A 23,121-nucleotide genomic window follows, 5' to 3' on the forward strand; every position below is an offset into this window, starting at 1 on the left:
AGTGAGAAGCAGCATTATTATTTACGGAAAACTGATGTCAAACGTAAAGGAGTGTGGTTTAATCTCTAGGAAATATTCGTAATTTCGGCGGAGAAATTCATTCATCATTTTTCATTACCTTACTAGGAGCATAAGTTATGTCTTTTCGTTGTAAATATACTACAGGGCAATAAAAACATTGTGATTCTTCAATTTCTCCCGGCGTACTTCACGACAAAAGAGTTCACGGGTGAACAGCCGGGAGTTAATGTCCAACGGGAACAATATTTGGCAAGTGACCACGTTGCCACCATCAGAAGCCCTGGCGAACTGACTGCCGAGGAGACGGCGCCGGGCCTTTATCTCCTCGTCCCTCTAGGTGTTCCGAACGCGATTCGCGCCCAGGCGCGGAGCTTCCAGCACCCGTTCTGTTCGCGGTCCGCCACCAGGGTGCGTGCTGGCGTCATCTTCTTAGTATCTCTACTTGTTCTCGAAGTCAGTTCGTGGTGGGATGTCTTCTTTCTCCTTTTAATTAGATGCAAAGCCTTTCTAAGAATGTAACCACTATCTCGATTGGTCAGCGGTTCCTGTACTCGAATCTGAAAGATTCTTTAATGGCACATCCCAGTATTTGGAGGTCTGTGTCAGAACCTTGGTATGGTCGTAATTCATTCTGTGTAATTCCGAGAGGCAATATTCAGAAACCGCCAACTTGTTAGGTTGCTGCAGTCTGGTGTGCCGTTGATGTTCTTGGCAACGACCTTCGATAGTACGCTCCGTTTGACCTATGTAAGCCATGCCACATTCGCAGGGGATCTGTTAGACTCCGGATTTCCTTAGTCCTAGAACGTCCTCGACGTTACCAAGCAGTGCCTGTGTCTTAATTGGTGGGCGGAAGACAGCCTTCACTTGATGTTTTTGAAGAATTCGACCTATCTTTCCTGACAAAGCGCCACAGATGGAAATAAATGCTATACTGAGCTTCCTCTTCTGTTTCCTCCGGTTGTACGGTCGATGTGGGACGTGGAGCTCTTCGAATTTGCTTCTCCGTAGAGCCGTTTTTCCGGAAAACCGACCTCAGATATTCAAGTTCTTAGTGAAGGGTCTCATTACCAGACAGGGTACGAGCGCTGTCAATCAGTGTTTTGAGGACACCGTTCCTGTGCGCTGGATGGTGACAGCTGTTTGCATTTAAGTAAAGGTTGCTGTGCCTCTTCGTACGGTAAACGCTGTGGACCAGTGTGCCGTCTGCTCTACACCTCGAATTGACTTCGAGAACAGATACAGACACTAAGAAGACGCCGCCAACACGCGCCCCTGGGCGCGGAGCGCGTACGGAACACCTGGAGGGTGGAGGACATGAAAGCCTGGCGCCGGATCCTCGGCGAAGCTTCAGCTTGCCATTGACTCCCTAGTCGAGCACGCCACAAAATTGCACCTGGCATTCAATCCGGTTAAGACACCGGCACTCATCAAGCGTCGGCGTAGGTGGCCCGTCGATTAACACCTCCTTCCCCCGGCCACTGTCCTCGGTACCCCGCCCCCTGGACCAGAACCGCCAAATATCTGGGGGTCACCTGGCGTCCCACATTGAGGACATACGGTGGAAAGCCTTGGGGCGCATCGGCCAGCTCTACCCCCTCATCAATCTTACTTCTTCCCTCCCCCAGCCTCTTGGTATCCTCCTATACACATCCCTGATCTACCCCATCCTCGAATACGCTTCGGTCTTGTGGAGAAATCCCGCCCCCCCCCCCCCCCCTTTTCGGACTACAGACGGTCCAGAACCGTGCTCTCCGGCTTGCCCTCCGCCTCACCTACCGATTCCCTAGCCGAGAACTTCACCTCCTTGCTGGTATCCCCCTCCTTCACGACTGTGTATGCTCATCCGCCATTTCATTTTACCACCATTCCAATCACTCCAACAATCCTCTCACCCACTCCCTTGGTACCCGCCTCCATCGTCTGGCCACTACCCATTGGCCTGACGTCCGCTGATACCTCATCACCTGTCATCCCCTCCCCTCCTGGCTCCCCCCTTTCTTTCCTTCTCCCCCACCCCCTCCCTGCTGGCCGTCCTCCCCCCCCCCCCCCCCCGCCACTTAGACGTTCCGTGGTTCTTCTTTCCCTCCTTGTTATCCTCCTCCACTCCCTCCACTATCTACTACCGCTCCACTCCCTTCCTACGTTCTCCCTCCCCCTCAATCTACTACTGTCTGCCTCGCCGTCCTATTGTCGACGACCGGCCACTTTGGCCTTCGTTTTTCTTTCTTCCTTCTTCTCTCACTCTCTCTTCTACTTCCTGTCTTCTCATTTCTCATTCAGTAACGAGCTTGTCAATATAGCCTTTCGTTTTCCAGCTTCTCTTACTTTTCCCTTCTACTATCCTTTTCCCTATAATAAAAAATATAAAAATTAAAAAAAGAATACCCACCACCAGGCCAGTCACATATGGCCTTTCGTTTCCCTCCTCTTCCACTGTCTCTCTCTCACTTTCTCCTGTCGTCTTTGGGAAAAAAAATATATATATATGAATTAGCACACCGTCCATATCTCCACACCGCCACGTCACCACTCACCACAACGCCAAGAGGAAGGCGAAGCGCTCCAGCGCTAGAACTTCCGTGTCAAGTCGAGGGTTCACCCTCCGCAGTGCAGTGTCAGCGCCTCGGCGATCAGTTCTTCAGTGCACCTGATGATAGCAACGTGATCACTTGCCGAAATAATGTGCCCGTTGGACACTAACAACCGGCTGTTCACTCGTGAACTCTTTCTTTATAAAAACGTTATTTGCACACGCTAACTCATCAGTTGCGACAAGGGTATAGAAAATCTCAAACAGATTCTTGCATCAGAAGTTCTAATACTATATATCAGCGACGTCTCAATGAACAATAATATGATCGGAGCAGACTGATCCAGTTTTCTGTTTCCAGTGGCATTAAACGCAGTTGCTGGCTAAATCTACATACAGTTTATTGTGTTAGTCAAACCGTGGTAAATTTTGTCTTAATTACTATAGTTATTAGTCCGTAACAAATTCACCACAGCTTAGTAGCGTCTCAGTAATTGGGTGCACTTAATGAATTAATAACTTTTCATATCAGTTACTGCATTGTTTGTTTCAGAATCCTATCTGCTTTTCTTGCTAACTAGACAGTGGTGTTTCTTTCACTGAGATTTTTACGAGGTGCTTAATGTAAATATGCACAGTTTGATATCCTACGCCAGTCAATCACCAAGCATCATGAACAGTCGAGTGGCGAAAAAATTATATGCAAATTGTTCGTCCGCAGGCATTTGGATTGCACCTGGTACTATTCAGTGTGAGCGCCAGGATCGATTACTACTCAATGAAACGGATGTCTTTCCCCCTGACTGTCGTCAAATCGGGTCACCTAAGCTGTCGCTACAAAACCAAATGAGATGGAGTAGTGTTAAACACTGAGATTCTGTACCTGACGAGCTGGTGTGAACATACAGATTTAAACTTTCTCTCAGTCTCTGTTTCTTTTCTTTTTAATTTCAGGTATGTTCTTCTACACCCCCGTTGTATTAAATTACCAACTATGACCTGTCATTTTGCCCCAGCATCGATCTAAGAAACTTCATGTTGCACGCTCTGAAGGTAAAAATTAAAGACGAACACACTTGCACGAACATTTAGTTTACATTACATTTTATACACGAATAAATGTTTTCCAAGACAATATTTAACGGACTTTAGGTAACGAGCATAAAATTAGATGGAATGATGAGTTATGCAGCCACCTGACAGAGAAATTCATTGTGTGTGTAGCCACATTGTAAATGCACAACCGTCAGATTGTTCAAGACTGGCCTCATCGCAGTAGATCAAAACCTCAAATTATCTACACTGAACGGTTCTAATGTGCCAGTGCTTAATACAGTAAACTGCTTCCCTGAAGGAGTGATGTTCAAATCCCATCTGGTAACCACCTAGAAATGAACTTTAATTCAGAAGAACTCTCGTCCAGATCTCAGTCCAGCGACTCTAGATTTATGATTTCCGTGGTTTCCGTAAAATGAGTAACGAAAATGCAGGAAAAACATAAGAACGGTTTCCTTCCTCATTCTTCCACAATATGAACTTTTGCTGTATGTCCAACTCATCGGTCGTCACGGGTGGTTCAGCTCAGTTCTTTCCTTCTTTGCCCTGACATCACTCTTCTTACGTTTTTAAATGCTTTGATTAAGTCTCTTCAGCTAAATTCCCACGTAGTTCGTTAAACAGCGAAGGTTGACTTATCGAACGAACTTGGTACTCCGTCTTAAGTACGAGTACAAACGTTAACTCTGGCCTTCCTGGACCGTGGCAGTTGCGTCAGAAATTTGTCTCTTACATATAATACCAAGCGTGAAGGTGAGGCATACGATTTTGTGGTCGACATAAGAGCGTCGAGCACAAAACTTTACTGTTAGTCTAAAAACGCAGGAGCAGCTCTCGTTCGCCGAGAGACGCAGCGCGCTTGCCGTGTGTGGCGGTGCGCAGCGGAGCGCGCGGTTAGAAGCAGCCGCAGAGCCCGGCGCGGTGCGTGTTTCACCCTCAGCCGCAAGCCGCGGCAAACTTTTTAATTGAATGCGGCCGGTTGCCGGCGCCGCCGCTGGCGGCATGGGCGCGGGCGCTGGCAGCGGCATTAACCCTTCGCTCGCCTGATAAGAGCGCCCAGCCGCGCCGCCCCGTCCCGTGGGCCGACGGCCGGCGGCCCTCAGACTCTGCCCTCAGCCCTCAGGGCGTACAGTCGGGGCACGTGCGCTGCCTCCAGTATCGTCGGCCCACACTGCGACCACATATCCGGGAGGCAAGCCGAATGAAGTCGAAACACTGTACTCTCTTGTCCAAGGAGAGCAGGTTCCACAATATGTGACTGGTTAGAGGCATTTTTGAGTAATAGAATTCTGGTTATTGCCGTGGAAGGCTAGTGTTCAGCACAGAAAAGTACAACGTCGTTATTGCCCCAGAGAAGTATCATTGGTTGTCCCCTTTTCTCTATAATTATACATAAACGATTTGTCGGATAGGTCCGGCCGGAGTGGCCGTGCGGTTCTAGGCGCTGCAGTCTGGAACCGGGTGACCGCTACGGTCGCAGGTTCGAATCCTGCCTCGGGCATGGATGTGTGTGATGTCCTTAGGTTAGTTAGGTTTAATTAGTTCTAGGTTCTAGGCGACTGATGACCTCAGAAGTTAAGTCCCATAGTGCTCAGAGCCATTTGAACCATTTTTTTGTCGGATAGGGTAGCCAGTAAATGCACTGAAGCGACAAAAGTATTGGCATTTATAAATGACGGTCTTATCGCGTACACAAGGTGTAAAAGAGCAGTACATTGCCGGAGCTGACATTTCTACTTAGTGATTCATGTGAAAAGGTGATTACGGTCGCGCAAAGAGAATTAATAGACTTTTAACGTGGAATGGGAGATGCAGCTAGAGGTATGGGACATTCTCTTTCGGAAATCGTTAAGGAATTCAATACGCCGAGGTCAACAGTGTCAAGAGTCTACGAGAATGCCAAATTTCAGGCATTATCTTGAAACATTCCCTTAGGAAAATTTATGAATTACTGTGATGATAAACCGCTACGTTATCTGTTTTTCAAACTGCTGAGCAAAACTGAACGTACTCAGACACTTCTCTCTTTACTCATTCTGATCATCACTAAACGGACACACAATATTTTTAGCGCAACGCAATCTGACTTTCAATAATCCCTACAAAAGAATGGCCCTAACTAACAATAACCTATACCGTTCATGAATCACTTACCTCAAAAAAAAATCTTCATTACTCGAACTACTGCAATACAGAGAGCGCCAATACTGCCAGCTAAATAAAAGATTCTAACTACTGAAGGCACTATCTACTGATCGGCATAGTTAGCAAATCAAAGATTTTCATAGAGAACAAACAATTTATTTACCTTAATAGTGTTCAAAAGTCATCATATATATATATATATATATATATATATATATATATATATAATGATATCCAGGATTACAAATTTACTCATTCTGGCGGACACACGTCCAGATCGTCTGCTCTTAAAATTCTGTCATCTCTCTCCCCACATCCACCACTGCTGGCGGCTCACCTCTAACTGCACAACGCTATGCGCTGTTCGCATCCAACTGCCAAACACTACAATCTCAAATACTCCAGCAATGTAAACCAGGCACAGACTGCACACAGCACAGTCAATGATTTTCATACAGAGCGCTACGTGGCATTACCAACATAAAAACCTACAGCCTACTTACAATCACTCACCACGGACAACGCAGTCGTTGACGGCCTTCACCTAACGACCGAGAGCAGCGGCATTTGCGTATACTTTTCAGTGCTAACAGAAAAGCAACTGTGCGTAAAATAACCACAGAAATCAATGTGGGATGTACGATAAATGTATCTGTTAAGTCAGTGCGGCGAAATCTGGCGGTAATGGACAATGCATTCCGTCTTCAGGCCACAAGTGGCCCATCGGGACCATCCGACCGCCGTGTCATCCTCAGATGAGGATGCAGATAGGAGGGGCGTGTAGTCAGCACACCGCTCTCCCGGTCGTTATGATGGTTTTCTGTGACCGGAGCCGCTACTATTCGGTCGAGTAGCTCCTCAGTTGGCATCACGAGGCTGAGAATGGGCAATCGCAGCAAACGAAAACGAGAGTACTTTCGCTAACAGTACGACGTCGCCTACAGTGCCTCTCCTGGTGTCGTGATCATATCGGTTGGATACTAGGCGACTGGAAAACCGTGGACTGGTCAGATGAGTCCCGATTTCAGTTGGTGAGAGCTGATGATAGTGTTGGAATGTGCCACAGACCCCACGAAGCCAGGAATACAAGTTGCCAATATAGGCACTGGCCAAGGTGGTGGTGGCTCCACAGTAGCCTGGGCTGTGCTTACATGGACTGGGTACTCTGGTCCAACTGAACTGATCATTGACTGGAAATGGTCACGTTCGGCTACTTGGAGACAATTTTCAGCCATTCATGAACTTCATGTTCCAAACAACGATGCAGTTTTTATTGATGACAAAGCGCCATGTCACTGCGCCATAATTCTTCGCTATTGGTTTAAAGAACGATCTGAACAATTCGAGGGCCCTCATGAATCCCATTGGGCATTTACGGTACATAACTGAGAGACCAGTTTGTGTACAAAATCCTGTATTGGCAATACTTTCGCAACTATGGAAAGCTGCAGAGGCAGCATGGTACATCCAACAACTTGTCGAGTCCACGCCACGTCAAGTTGTCGCACCACGCCGGTCTAAAGGAAATATCCCATGGCGTTCATCACCTCAGCGTGTAAGAATTTTTGCTGTTGACGCTTTTGTATATGTGAAAATGGCGGAATTGAGTGACTGTGGGAAATTCAGAGCGACTTCGAAAGAAATATCATTTCGTACAAAGAATTGCTCCTAGCATTAAATGTAAATAAATGTAAGTTAATGAGGGTAGGAAGAAGAAACATTCATCCAACGTTGCGAAATGATATGATATGGAATGAGCATATAACGTGGTGATATAGCCCACGATGACCGACTGCGGTATGTTAGGGGAGTTCTGGGACCTTTTTTTTTTAAGGAGATTGCATTCATAGTGTCTTTGCAACACATTGTTCAGTACTGTTATAGCGCGTGGGATCTCCACTAGGTCTGGTTAAAGGAAGACGAAGCAATTCAGAGGCCGCTAGATTTGTTACCGGCGTATTCGATATGCTCGAGATTATTGTGGAAATGCTTCGTAACCTCAAGTGGGTATCATTTGAGGAAAGAAGACGATCATTTGAATAGAACCACCGAGAAAATTTTGAGAAGCAGCGTTTACGACCGACCACAGGGCAGTTCTATTGTCTCCAACATTCATCTCGAGACAAAGACCGTAAGGGAGCAGAAGGAAGATTACAGATTAATAAAGGCATATATGCAATCATTTTCCACGGTCTCCGTTTTCAAGCGGAACAGGAAAGCGAATGGTCACCAACATATTACCGTGATAAGCATCAGCAAAGTGGCTTTTGCGATATTTAATTACATATGTAGATGTAGATGAACAGGATGTAGTTGTTTTTTCAACGTAATTTGCCACGATGGGTCGGTCACATACGTTACTGGTGTAGTCTTCCACATCAGAATTCAGCAAAATGCTACTGATCATTTTACCCAATGATATAGAATAAAAATAAAGATAGGCGGTTGGGCTGCGGCTTCAGGTTATCATCATAGGAATTCTTGTTTGTGGAGTATCATTGGAGATGAATATGTACTACTGGATCCTTATTCCTGCTGTTAATAAGTTACATAAAACATATAATGTACAAACTCGAATCAAAAACGACATGTCCGGGTAACCAGATACTATATAACGTGTCACGCAATTATTCTCAAGCGTTCTACCTCTCAATTAACAATTCCTTAGAGAACCTATTTTCACAAACATTTCTCGGAGATATATTCAGCTCTAAGACATAGACGAAAGGTTATAAAAATGTATGTATGTATGTTTCACATCTCCTCCTACACACAGGACCGATTTCAACCCAACTTGGAACGCATATCACATACTATCTGGAAAGAATCGTTGTTGGAGAAACCACCTGCCTGCCTGTCAACGGGCTCATGGTACAGCCCACCGTGCGCAGATACGCTGAGTTTATTGACCCAGTACTTGAGAATAGGAGATCTTTATGACTTACAAGAAACTTTACACGTAGTTTCAAACCTTTACGAAACTACTTCCCGCTGATAGCCCCCACAAAACGACGAAAGGAAAATTTTTTATCGCTTACATTTTCGTTGTTCGTTCAGAAAAATTGACGCATCAAGTGTGACGGTCTGATTTATATCTTCTTTACTACTAACTATATTCTCGATACATTTTTCAGAGACTGCTTATTCACTTCAACCGCTGAATGTACATCCAAAGTTATATCGTTGCACGACACATAGCTCAGGAGATATGACGTCAAAAACACTGAGAGACTTTCACACATCCTGGATGACGTTTAAATTTATTACTGCTATGCTACTAAGTACATTTCCAAAAACATTTCGCAGGCAGTATCCATATACGCCACTGAATGTACCCGCAGAGTTATATCATTGTACCCCTTCTTTTCCAGGAAATATGGCGTCATAAAAATTAAACTGCGTGAAAACGAAATTACAGGGCGGAACTCGGTAGATATACAGGTGAAATAAGTGCACAAATATGCACTACTGGCCATTAAAATTGCTACACCACGAAGGTGACGTACTACAGGCACGAAATATAACCGACAGGAAGAAGATGCTGTGATATGCAAATGATTAGCTATTCAGAGCATTCACACAAGGTTGGCGCCGGTGGCGACACCTACAACGTGCTGACATGAGGAAAGTTTCCAACCGATTTCTCATACACAAACAGCAGTTGACCGACGTTACCTGGTGAAACGTTGTTGTGATGACTCGTGTAGGAGGAGAAATGCGTACCATCACGTTTTCGACTTTGATAAAGGTCGGATTCTAGCCTATCGAGATTGCGCTTTATCGTATCGCGACATTGCTGCTCGCGTTGGTCGAGATCCAATAACTGTTAGCAGAATATGTAATCGGTGGGTTCAGGAGGGTAATACGGAACGCCGTGCTGGATCCCAACGGCCTCGTATCACTAGCAGTCGAGATGACAGGCACCGTATCCGCATGGCTGTAACGGATCGTGCAGCCACGTCTCGATCCCAGAGTCAACAGATGGGGACGTTTGCAAGACAACAACCATCAGCACGAACAGTTCGACGACGTTTGCAGCAGCATGGACTATCAGCTCGGAGACCATGTCTGCGGTTACCCTTGACGCTGCATCACAGACAGGAGTGCCTGCGATGGTGTACTCAACGACGGACCTGGGTGCACTCAACGACGGACCTGGGTGCACAAATGACAAAACGTCATTTTTTCGGATGAATCAGGGTTCTGTTTACAGCATCATGATGGTCGCATCCGTGTTTGGTGACATCGCGGTGAACGCACATTGGAAACGTGTATTCGCCATCGCCATAATGGCGTATATCACCTGTCGTGATGGTATGGGGTGCCATTGGTTACACGTCTCGGTCACCCCTTGTTCGCACTGACGGCACTTTGAACAGTGGACGTTACATTTCAGATGTGTTACGACCCGTGGCTCTACCCTTCATTCGATCCCTGCGAAACCCTACATTTTAGCAGGATAATGCACGACCGCATGTTGCAGGTCCTGTACGGGCCTTTCTCTACACAGAAAATGTTCGACTGCTGCCCTGGCCAGCACATTCTCCAGATCTCTCACCAGCTGGAAACGTCTGGTCAATAGTGGCCAAGCAACTGGCTCGTCACAATACGCCAATCAATACTCTTGATGAACTGTAGTATCGTGTTGAAGCTGCCTGTGCAGCTGTACCTGTACACACCATCCAAGTTCTGTTTGACTCAATGCCCAGGCGTATCAAGGCAGTTATTACGACCTGAGGTGGTTCTTCTGGGTACTGATTTCTCAGGATCTATGAACTCAAATTGCGTGAAAATGTAATCACATGTCAGTTCTAGTATAATATACTTGACTAATGAATACCCGTTTTTCATCTGCATTTCTTCTTGGTGTAGCAATTTTAATGGCCAATAGTGTATGTGAAACATGTATGACCTCTGGGTACTCTGGCGAAGCCTTGAGTGAAAAGCTCCTCCTAAACCAATGAATCGATTCAGCCAATCATGGTATACATTGTTACTTACTATCTGAAAAAGAATACCGAAGGTTTAAGGATCACCAGACTGCTATGTAGTGGGAAAGATAATTTTCTTAGGAAGAAAGTATGTGGTGAGAAGGAGATGAACAGAGAGGGGAAAGTAGACTGACACAAATAGAGGGAGGAGGAGGTGGAAAGAGAAAAGGGAAGGTGGAAATGGGCTCAGAGAGGGAAGACGATGAGGTGGATGAAGTGAGGCGCGAGTATGAGATGGACAGATACAGGAAGAAGGACAGAGAGGTGATTTTAAGGAGGTTAATAGAGACAGGGTGGAGGACGACAGAGAGAGAGAGAGAGAGAGAGAGAGAGAGAGAGAGAGAGAGAGACAGAAGAGGAGCTTAGAGGGGGGAAGAGGAGGTGGACTTAGAGGTGGGAAGGAAACGATAGAGAGAGAGGGGGGGGGGGGTGGAGTAGATATTGACAGAAAGATGTAGGGGAGATGCAGGTAGAGAGACATAGGGAACAGGAGCAGCTGGACACACAGAAAAGCAGGATAAAGTGGAGAGAGAGTGAGGGAGGGAGGTAGGGGAGGGGGGTAGACAGAGAGTACGGAGAGGAGGAGATGGACTACCAGAAAAATCGAATAAATATATATCGGGGCAACGATAGGTACTCAGCTAGCAATATAGAAACCAGAAATGTTCTTGATGAAAAGTCCTTTAAAATCGAGCTCTATCCACATTGGCAGCCACCGTTAGGATAACAACGCGTTATTTCCAAAGTTTTAGATGCAAAATTGCGTTCAGCATTTGGTGTTCAATGTACTAAACCCGTATTCGTAGAGCACGGTTCAAATACTAGTCCGGCCATCGAGATTTATGCTTTCCCGAATTTAAGTAGGTCGCTCATACGAATGCCAGCATGAGTCTTCTGAAAATGACAGAGACGATTTCCGTCGCTATGCATTCCTCAATCCGTGTTTGAGCTCCATCATCCACGACCTCGCCGACAGGATATTTAATACTTAAACCTATTGTTCATCTATTACTGTTGGTGGAACACCCATACGCAGACGACTTCAGCAACTTCGGACCTACACAGGGGTACCAATAGTCGTTCTTCCCATACAGCATCGGCAGTTGGAAAGGGACGAGTGAAATTGGTAGAAGTGTACAAAATACTGTACACTCGCGGAGTACTACGCTTGATGCAGACTTAGAAACCTATGCACGAAGATAAAGACAGGATGCCTACTCAATCTACATAAGAAAAAATGGTTCAAATGGCTCTGAGCACTATGGGACTTAACATCTGAGGTCATCAGTCCTCTAGGACTTACAACTGCTTAAACCTAACTAACGTCCATGCCCGAGGTATGATTCGAACCTGCGACCGTAGCGGTCGCGCGGTTCCAGACTGAAGCGCCCAGAACCGCTCGGCCATAACGGCCGGCAATCTACATGCCAGGTATAAGTTGTGAGATAATGCTATTAATCTGGTATGTATGTCGTGAAATACATTGTAAAAGAAAACCTTTTGGATAACTCCAACACACACACGCACACACACACACACACACACACACACACACACACACACACACACACACACACACATTAATTATAGTTAATACTGGGGATCAGAATCCGTTCGTCATTTCTGAGAAATGTCATGAAAGTTGGCAAGGAAACTTCTCTTTCGTTATATGACCTATGTCTTGTTTATCAACAGACGGTAATGAAATAATCAAATTTAGTACTTTTCATTGGAACACAACAGTAGCTTCATTGCATCCGATGACACACCAGAAGCATATATGGCGTTGTTTTATTCCGCTGCTGCATCGAAAAACCGTGACTGGAACCCAACCACCGTCTGTCTTACAGAAGCAGTTCGTCGTAGCTACACTTCAAGAAAAACGTGCGTGCCTAATTGGTGCAAGGCTGGGGCTATAGCGGTTGAGGGGCTGCAGGTCTAGGGAGGCGTGCCGCGAGCGTACCGCTCCCAAAAGGCCATCTCCGGTTTCTTCCAGTTGCGTTGCGAAGCCCGTTTGCGCGCGCGGCTGAATGCCTCGCTAATGACGGCAGGCGCGGGGTCGCGCAGCCAATGAAGGACCCGCGGACGTGCAGCAGCCTGCCGCCGCCTCTGCACCGAAAACAGGCGCAGCCGGTACCCGGGCAGCCCTCTCCCTACAGACAACCTAACGCGTGCGATTGGTAGGCTTACGACGACCTACCGTCTACACATGATAACTAAGATTGTTACTCATTCGTAGGAAATAAACGTTATTATTTTAGGTGTGTTTAAATTTGTAATTATTTAGTTTCAGAATTGAAAGTTTCCTATAAAGATACAAGGTTTAATTCAGTCTTCTGTAATGAGTCTAGCGCTTTCAGTCAAGCACTGTTTTATCTGAGTTCTTAATTCTAACATAAGAACGTGCATGGATTGCAAGAAATCTTAGGGAAGTTACACGTGAAAAAACAAATTGAAAAACTCGGTAAAATGTTTTGTGGAATGATTTTTCTAAAAGTAAGCAATGACAAGATTTTAAACATGGCTGAAACAGCATCTGTTGAAATTCTTCACGGTAAATGATGACCGCCAAAACAGTTGCAGGATAAAGATTTATTAAAATTCTTGACCAAGGTTTCGGTATATATAAATATACCTTCATCAGAAGTAAAAAATCTAAAATTACATCCTGCAATGGAGATTAATTAAACAATTGTGCCAAAACTACTGACGACGGCCTTTGGCACAATTGTTTTAATAATCTCCATTGCAGGATGTAATTTTAGATTTTTTACTTCTCATTAAGGTATATGTATATATACCGATACCTTGGTCAAAAATTGTAATAAATCTTTATCTTGTAACCGTTTTGGCTGTCATCACTTACCGTGGAGTAAGCAATGAAACAGATTAGAAAAATATTTGATGAACCTCATTTATATGTAAAGGTTTTTTTCTTTGTTACCGCTACCGGTCACCAACTTTGTCAACTATTGTATACTTATTTATTTAGTGACGTGTTTCGAGGGTTAAACCTCATCTTCAGGTTACATAGCATTACGAAAACAACTTTACAATAAAGTCATATTGACATTACATAGTCTTTTCGTAAATGCTTCGGTCATCCTGCGGAACAAGAGAAAACTTAGGAAGAGGCGATGTCACTTTGGAAGCTGGACTGATGTTTGCACCTAAATGTTGTCTAACGCTCATTCACTTTGTTCTTCTGGCGTGGCAAACATCAGTCCAGCTTCCAAAGTGACATCGCCTCTTACTAAATTTTCTCTTCTTCCACAGGATGACCGCAGCATTTACGAAAAGACTATGTAATATCAGTATGACCTTATTGTAAACTTGCTTTCGTAATGCCATTTAGCCTGAAGATGAGGTTTAACCCTCGAAACATGTCGCTAAATAAATAAGTAATACAACAGTTGACAAAGTTTGTGACTAGTAGTGGTAATTTTAAAAAACTTTTACACATTTCTTGAGACATTCACGGTCGAAAAATAGTCAAAATCATTTATATGCATGAAGACATGAAGTTTCTGTCTTCTTCTTTATATAGCTATCAGCATTTGTTCGTGAAATATTTCAAATTTCCCTCAGATCAATAATTATGTTTTTCTCAATTACGCTGATTACTTTCAAGCAATTAAATATTTTTTGCAAAACTGCGCCTTACGCTGATCAACTTGATACCCTATTTGTCCATTTCTCACTCTTTATTCGCCTAAGAAACATCGTACAAATATTTTAACTCTTACCACTAATTAAGTTTTCTTATTTAACCCGATCACTTCCAAGCAAATAAATCGCTTTTCAGAAAACCAGACTTCGTGCTGATAAATTTCGTACCCCAATTGTCCATTTCCCTATCTTTATTTAGCTACGAAAACCGGGAGGAAACTCACTCCAAAACTAATTGGACGTCTAATTCATAGGAAGTCTTGTTTACCGCATACATCTGTACAACGCAGAAGAGAGTAGTTTAACCGTGTGTTGCCAACGACAGGGAAAGATCTGACGTTTTCATGGCACAGAACACATATTTTTATTGCATATACTGACTAAATAATACCTGGAACAATGAAAATTATCTTGGAGGAAGATAGATAGAAAGAAACAAAGGCTATATTTATAGGTCATTTGAGGGAGAGTACAAGTTTGCCATCCATAACTCTGACGTACGACAGTCTGGGACTGAACATCATTGTACGCTGACGTCACTGGCCAAAGACACCAGCGCTAGCGTATGCTTGCAGATGCACAGAAAATAGTGACAGTAGTCACTCTTATTCCTGACGAAGAGAATGGAGTTAACCCTCGAAACGTTGAATGATAATTCATAAGTATCATTTAAAGAGCGAGTTCAACATATAGTGTATATATATTGTGGCATTCATCGTAAATGGTTCAAAAGGCTCTGAGCACTATGGGACTTAACAGCTAAGGTCATCAGTCCCCTAGGACTTATAACTACTTAAACCTAACTAACCTAAGGACATCACACACATCGATGCCCAAGACTGGATTCGAACCTGCGACCGTAGCAGTTGTGCGGTTCCGGACTGAAGCGCCTAGAACCGCTCGGCCACCGCGGCCGGCTCATTCACCGTAAGAATGAGAATTAGGACAAATGGAAAAATTCTGTACCAGCTGTCCTATTTTAATTATTGTGGGTCTGAAATGCCTCCCGTAGTATACGCTGTTGTGGGGACCAATGTGAGTAACAGTAACATACGTGTGGCAGAACCCAGATGACCCAGTAATAGTCGGGCTTTATAAGAGAACGGTGGTAGACGTTATACCGGATGAGAGCGAAATATGAAAACACTTAAGGATTCATCAAAGAAACGTTAGATCTACTAGAAAGCCAATATGGAGGAAAGCCGAATTATTAAATACTGTCAATTCCTAGAACCAACTAACAACTATTCTGCCACGTCACCTGTCCACAAGTGACTGTCAGCTACAGACTCAGAGCTATTACATTTCAGGACTATCGAGAAAACATTGTTCCTAAAACTAATTTTGTACCCTAATTGCTGAAGCTGACATGAACACGACGACAATGGTAAGATGTATGGGCTTGTCTATTACCATGTCAGCCTCCTGCTATTTTAGGAAACACTTCATATTTCCGTGATAAAAAAGAAGGTTTTCTGTGTAGGAGAGGCATTGAATTTTTCACCGAGCATACGCCCACTGGGAATAACACCTGCTGAATTATTGAGACGGTCTTCTGGTGCGCTTCGCCGTTAGTGGCGCTCCACAAACAATATTTGCGACAGCGAGCATGCTCGCCAGACTCGATTTAGCTGCTGCCACCCCAGCACGCGCCGAGTGGGGAAAAAAAGCAAGCAAGGAAGGGGGTGAAAGAATGCGAGGGAAAGAGTGCGACGGCCGCCGCGGGAGTGTGTGTGGCGCAGCTCGAGCCGAGGACACCTGTGGCTGCCTGTGCCGTGCGTGCCCGCATCTGCGTGCCGTGCGTGACGCGCACAACAGGTACCGCATGCGCGGAGCCAGGCCAGGCCAGGCCAGGCCAGAATACAGGGCGCCTCCTGCACCGTCCAGGTTGACTACCCACGGAGAGGCTCAGAAGAGAGCTAAGAAAAAGGCGACTGGCTAAATTTGTAGCCTACTGTTAGGCCAGTTTCAGATGCTTGAAGTAACGCGAATTCCGCCAACATAGAGGTTTGCGCAAATTACACAGCGTGATTTTTACAAAACCTATATGTGACGGTGTTTGGCTCAGTTTAAATGTCCGAAAATGGCCTAAAACCACAGGAAGAAGAGACACAAAAAAAGATCATAAAATCAGTTGTGGGACTACGTTGTCAGTAAAATTCATTGCAGTCGAGGGCAAACGACGAACAAACTTAACAGTTAAGGTAACTAACAATTCGCAAAATATGGTCAGAACGGGAAGGAAGTTTCACGCATACAGATTTATTATAAAGGGTTAAATCACACTCTTCTTAAAATCTTAAGGACGATACAGATAACGTTACACAACATTTAAATCATTCGATGGAAATGAATGAAAGTGGAGAAGCATGTTATGTTATGTTAACCGGGGACCTAGAAACGACGGAGAGGCTCCGTTCCTGCCGCAGTCGCAGTGGTCCGCAACCCCACGACGACAACCGCAGTCCACTTCACCCCTCCGCCGCCTCACACCGAACCCAGGGTTATTGTGCGGTTCGGCCCCCGGTGGACCCCCCAGGGAACGTCTCACACCAGACGAGTGTAACCCCTATGTTTGCGTGGTGTAAGCGTACGCGGAGAACTTGTTTGCGCAGCAATCGCCGACATAGTGTAGCTGAGACGGAATAAGGGGAACCAGCCCGCATTTGCCGACGCAGATGGAAAACCGCCTAAAAACCATCCACAGACTGGCCGGCTCAGCGGACCTCGGCACAAATCCGCCGGCCGGATTCGTGCCGCGGACCGGTGCTCCTTCCCGCTCGGAAAGCCGTGCGTTAGACCGCTCGGCTAACCGGGCGGGCTGCAGAAGCTCTAGTCGTGCAGTGGTGCACAGTGAGTTCAACGTCATATAGCCTGAGCTCAGAATGGCTACACCGCCATTGGCGCTGACCCCAGAACACGAGGCAGTTGCAGGAATGGGAAAGAGAGAGAGCGAGAGAGGCAATCAGTGAGCAGTTACGGTGCATTGTGGTGGTGTTCATTACAACAGGGCTCGGAGACGGAGACAACATCTGATGACTTCAGATGGGGAAGAATCATCGGAAATTCCAGTAGCTTGATATTGTTCACAGCATTGTTCATGTGCATGGGGAACGTTCCGAATCAGGCATTGCTGCTCGAAAGAGTTGAGGTGGTTGACCACGGGAAACTACAGCAGCAGAACTTCGCTACAATGTGCAACAGACAAGAACGGACTCACGTCAAACAGAAGGTGCAATTGTAACCATATCTAAGAGGGCTGTATGGCACGCAGTTTCACGCTCCACAGCGGATCTGCGATAGCATGGCGGTGGTCATTTTGCCCGACAACCATTGCGTTGTCATCCCCTGACCACCACACATCGGCGGCAACGTTTGCAATCGTGCCAATAGGAACATTGTCGAACATGCTCGTTTTTGTTGTCACGCGTGTTATTGTGTGGGGAGGCATGATGTACGGGAATACATACCTCCAGAACTGTGAACACGGTACACTCACCGAAAAAAGTTATTGTGACACTTAACCCCTTTCCCATGTGCCTATTTTCAGGAGTCCATTCGGCACTGATTTTATTTTCATGCATGTCAGTGTGCAAGCGTACCGAACAGCGCAGGTGGAGAGCTCTTAGAATATACCGCTAATGGACTGCCCTGATCGTTCTCCCGACTTAAAGCCCTTCGAGAACGTATAGGATGTGTTGGGGAGGCATATTGCAGCACGTCTACATTCACCAACGTCCATCCAACCGTTCGCAACGGCGCTAGTGGAGGTATGGAATGCCCTACCACAAGAACTGCTAACCAGCATTGTGACCATTATGGTTGAACGTTGCAGAGCATGAGCTCCTGTCCGTGATGGTCACATACCCTATTAAGGACCATTTCCCGAGTTTTTAATAAGCAGAGGGCGTCATAAATTGCAGTGACTTCAATGTAATTATCGTCTTTAAATAAATGTGTCATTTCTGTTCGTCTGATTGTGTCTGTCTTTCAGTTATCTCTTACATTGTATTGTACTGTACTGTACTTTTCGTTTTGTAAGATCCAAGTTCTATAGGGCAGTGTTACTTGGTAGTGGCACCAAAAACGAAGCTTACTTTCATCCTTAAGTTAGTTATGTCTTTTATCAATGCCTAGCGATATGTTTAAATCATTTATTTCACATTAATCAGCCAGAGAGCCCGTATAAATAACGATGGGACTGCACCACTAAAACCATATTGTCGAAGGAGGATTTTACATGGAAATTGTAACGCACTGTTCGAAATAATTTTTCTGATATCTGATTTTTACTCTCCCGGTTAATAGTAGATCGTATATGCTTTACAATCTTCAGATATGGAGATGATCTAGATTAATATAAAATTGTAAAAAGAACTACGGATAACCAAAATCGCTATAGTACAGCATTTATTTTGACTACCGGTTTCAGCAAGCTATGTTTCCATCTTCTGTTCTTACGCAAAACATTTCAATGAATCTCGTCCATGCGCATATTATACCATATCACAACATAAAAAGGCATCACAAGAACATGAAAACATGCCGATATACTAAGGTTCAAATGGCTCTGAGCACTATGGGACTTAACATCTATGGTCATCAGTCCCCTAGAACTTAGAACTACTTAAACCTAACTAACCTAAGGACAGCAGACAACACCCAGCCATCACGAGGCAGAGAAAATCCCTGACCCCGCCGGGAATCGAACCCGGGAACCCGGGCGTGGGAAGCGAGAACGCTACCGCACGACCACGATATACGAGCATATACTAAGGTTTTCGTCATCTTGTAATGCCTTTGTATGATGTGAGATTCGTTGAAATGTACTACATAAGATTCGAAGATGGAAACATAGCTTTTTTTGAAAATGGTAATCAAAATAAATGCTGTACTACAGCGATCTTGGCAGTTTGAAGTTTTCAGTTCTAATTTCAAATATTTGATCGACGAAAACAAATATTTCACGAACGAAACTCAGTGTACGGAAAAAATCTCGTGACTGTAAGTTAAGTCACATGAACGAGAGCTCAGTTGCGATACAGCATACTGAATTTTGTAACTACTCTGGAATCTTAATCGGGACGAGAAATGTTTAAATCCCCATTCGCTAACCCTTATTGTGATTTTTCATGATTTGTCTAACTTCTGCAACACTAACGCTGTTACAGATCGCTAAGGAAGCCCACGTCCGATGTATTTCCCCATCCTTGTACGCTCCAAATTAGTTCTCTGTCTCCACTAATTTTATTATTGACGTTACGTTGAAGTTCAGCCTTCTTTCGGTGCCTTGTTATACCTTACAGACGAGATTCTCTATTGAATTCTCAATAAGTAGCTTTTAAAATGCCTTTGTTACCTATTCAGAATGTACATTAGTCCTCTATCTGTCTATTGACTTTGACATTACGCTAAACTTCAACCTTGTTTCTGTGCACTGATATATCTTACCGATGAGATTCTCTGTTGAACAGACAAAAACAAAATAGTGCATGAAAATGAATATTTACAGTTCGCTGTTTCACCTATTCAGAGCCGGCCGGGGTGACTGAGCGGTTCTAGGCGCTACAGTCTGGAACCACGCGACCGTTACGATCGCAGGTTTGAATCCTGCCTCGAGCATGGATGTGTGTGATGTCCTTAGGTTAAGTTTAAGTAGTTCTGGGGGACTGATGACCTCAGAAGTTAAGTCCCATGGTGCTCAGAGCCATTTCAACCAACCTATTCCGAATGTATTCGCATGCATATCTTCAAAAATACCGATTTTCTCGCGAACCGGAAATTCTTCCTTAACTGCTCGATAGATGTAACAGCAGGCCATGTTTTATAACTTCATACAGCAACATACTGAGCAGCACACGAAGTTCCGGGTTCTCTTTTAAGGATGTTACAAAACTAGTAGGCGTACTCAGATACTATTCATTTCATCTATGTCTCAACTGATTTATGGGATGTAGAGAAAACGTAAATGCCTAAAATGTGTTGTCAGCTATAATGTAGTAGTATCCTATGGTTATAAAATAAATTAGAAAACAAATTACCACAGTGGTGTGTTCACTAACATGCTAAGATTATGCAACAACTACATCAGTTCTTCTTGTGTTTCGGGTGCGTTCAGTTTCCGCCTATGGTACAAGGCGTAGTCTGCACAAGAATCATTGGTCGTGTGCTGATTTGTCATGAAGAAAGATTTCATGCATGTCAGTTTTTTGCACAGCATGTAAACAATAGGTCTAATCAGGGCACGAAACGGCATCGCAAACTGGAAAGCAGCAAACGAAAAAATTCAGTATATAAATATTTCTTTCACTTCGGTGGATGAATCAGAGCGTGCGATCTTTACAGTTCGCGTTTATTTCAAATGATACTGTTGGGAAGTAAAACAAAAATTTGATTTTGCCTTACATTAACAGTTGTATATTAAAAAGTTTTGGATACAATTAAGATAAGTGTTGACTACTGTTGTTAAAAACGTGTTGATTGAGAATATCAAACCGAAACAGTAGTTTCATGGAAAGAAGAAGATGTGTACATTTAGTTATAAACATATTATCTTATCAATCTGATGAAAATCATGCAAGATTTGGGATTTTTAGAAAGCAGGATGTCTTTGCCATCCTATAAAATTCCGATCGCTATTTGAGTGGTTCTGGGGGTGACGATGAAGAATACACAGAAGCGCCTACGTAGGAAGAGAACGCTACCCGCTGTTCATTACGGCGCTCGGCCTCCCCGTGAGCCGCCACAGCGCTATACGCACTTATCACAGGGGGGAAAAAAAGCGCCTCCAAAAACGTTTCCGTGTAGTACAGGCGGATTACCAGCACTCTGCAGCCTGCGAGTAAAAATTAATTCCGCGCAATTTTTTTCTCCGGAGTTTTCAGATGCAATCTGGTGCTGAGGGAAGTGGGGAAAAAAGGAGGCAACGCCGGACCGTAAGGGCCGCAAGGTGGTATGTAGAGAGGTAAAAAAAAAGAGAATGAGCGGCAGCTAGCGCGGCGCGCTTAGTGTGGGCGAGGTTAATCTGTTAGTAGGAGGGATTTAAAATTATCGGGCTGCTCGTTTGCCGCTTTCCGGTGGCTCCCCCTCGCGGCCGCCGACTAGATAGCCATCTGGCGCACTGCCTCGCGCTATCTGCGGCCGCAGCACTTGTTAATGGCGGCGCCTGCCTCCCTTATCACGGCGCCGCAGCGCGCCCCACCGCCGCGGCTAACCGCTCCTGTTGTTCCAGTGCCGCCGCGGCTGAAAAATTGGCCGGAAACAATGAAGATCAGCATCGCAATTTGCCGCTGCTCTCGCACTGCGTCGGCAACTAAGCGGACGGCTTACCCCGCAAAGGTTCATATTTTCCCCTGGCGTGCAGCTACCGTAGCCATGCCGCATCTCTCGAGCCAAAACACTGCAGCTCTCCGGTCCCAACTAGCTTACAACGAGGGGGATACGAATACGACAAAATCCCCAATAAAACCGGAGAAGTTCTGTTAACAACAGTGTTATTAAAGCTATGTTCTGTCGTCTTTTATTGATTGCTAACTGCAGTGTCCAGCGTTGTCCGCGAAGTTTAGTATCAGCTACACAATGTGATTGGCTCTGTGTCTTGTTGATACCCAGAGTAATGCAGGATGCAGGGGAAACTGCGATCACTTCAAATAGAAGGGTATATTTGAATCACTGTGTGTCAACGGAGTACGACGAATGAATATGTTTTCAGCTGTATGATAAGTTGCACCATCTGTAGTTGCATTTTATGATAAGCGTATCATATACAGAAGAATGGAAAAGAAAATTGAGGCTTTGTTAGATGACGATCAGTTTCGCTTTAGGAAAGGTAAAGGGACCAAATAGGCAGTTATGACGCTGCCCTTGATAATGGAACCAAGGTCGAAGAAAAATCTTCATTGGATACGTCAATTTACAAAAAGCGTTCGACAGTGTAAAATGGTACAAGATGTCGCCAGTTCTGAGAACAATGGGTGTAAGCTATAGAAATAGAAGGATGTACACAATATGTACAAGAACCAAAAGGAAACAATAACATTGGTACAACAAGGACGTTTTGTGTAGATTAAATGGGTTTAAAACAGGGATACAGTCTTTCAGTCCTACTGTTCAGTCTATGCAACGAAAAAACGGTGACTAAAACAAAAGAAAAACTGAAGAATTGCATTAACATTCAACCTGAAAGAATTTCTGTGGTGTCACCGCCAGTTGTACAGCCGACTTTGCTAGCGATGGTTCCTACCTTCCTGCCTACATACGTCCTCATTTGCAGAGACGATAGTTTGGCATAGCATTCAGCTACGTCGTTTGCTACGACCTAGCAAGGCGCCATATTCAGTAATTAGAATGAATTCTGAACAGACAATATTGTGAATCATGTACCGTCAAGAGCGACGTTCATCATTAATGGATTAAAGTTAAGTATCAAACTAGCTACGTCCGCTTTCTGAATTCTAATTCCTTGTCATGTTCCAGACCTCGCGTCAGTATAGTTCTTCCCTCCTCACGCCAGCCTGAGTGAGCTAAAAGGCGTGCATTTCGACCTCCATTCGTAACACGGTGTTGGCTATTCTGCCAACACTACAATGTCAATGATAAGATTCACCGATGACATTACTATTTTCAGTGAAAGAGAAGAAAAATTACAAGATCATCGAACGAAATGAACTATCTGATGACTTCAGAGTTTGGATTGAGCGTAATCTC

The 23,121-nt window shown here is 44.7% G+C and overlaps 1 long non-coding RNA gene across 1 annotated transcript in view; it reads left to right on the forward strand.

Moving 5' to 3' along the window:
* LOC126462238 (uncharacterized) overlaps window positions 1–23,121 on the forward strand; it is a 400,660-nt gene that overhangs the window by 15,721 nt on the left and 361,818 nt on the right. The gene's annotated exons all lie outside the window — the stretch shown is intronic.

Source organism: Schistocerca serialis, chromosome 1 (genome assembly GCF_023864345.2).
Source record: "Schistocerca serialis cubense isolate TAMUIC-IGC-003099 chromosome 1, iqSchSeri2.2, whole genome shotgun sequence".
NCBI lineage: Eukaryota > Metazoa > Arthropoda > Insecta > Orthoptera > Acrididae > Schistocerca > Schistocerca serialis.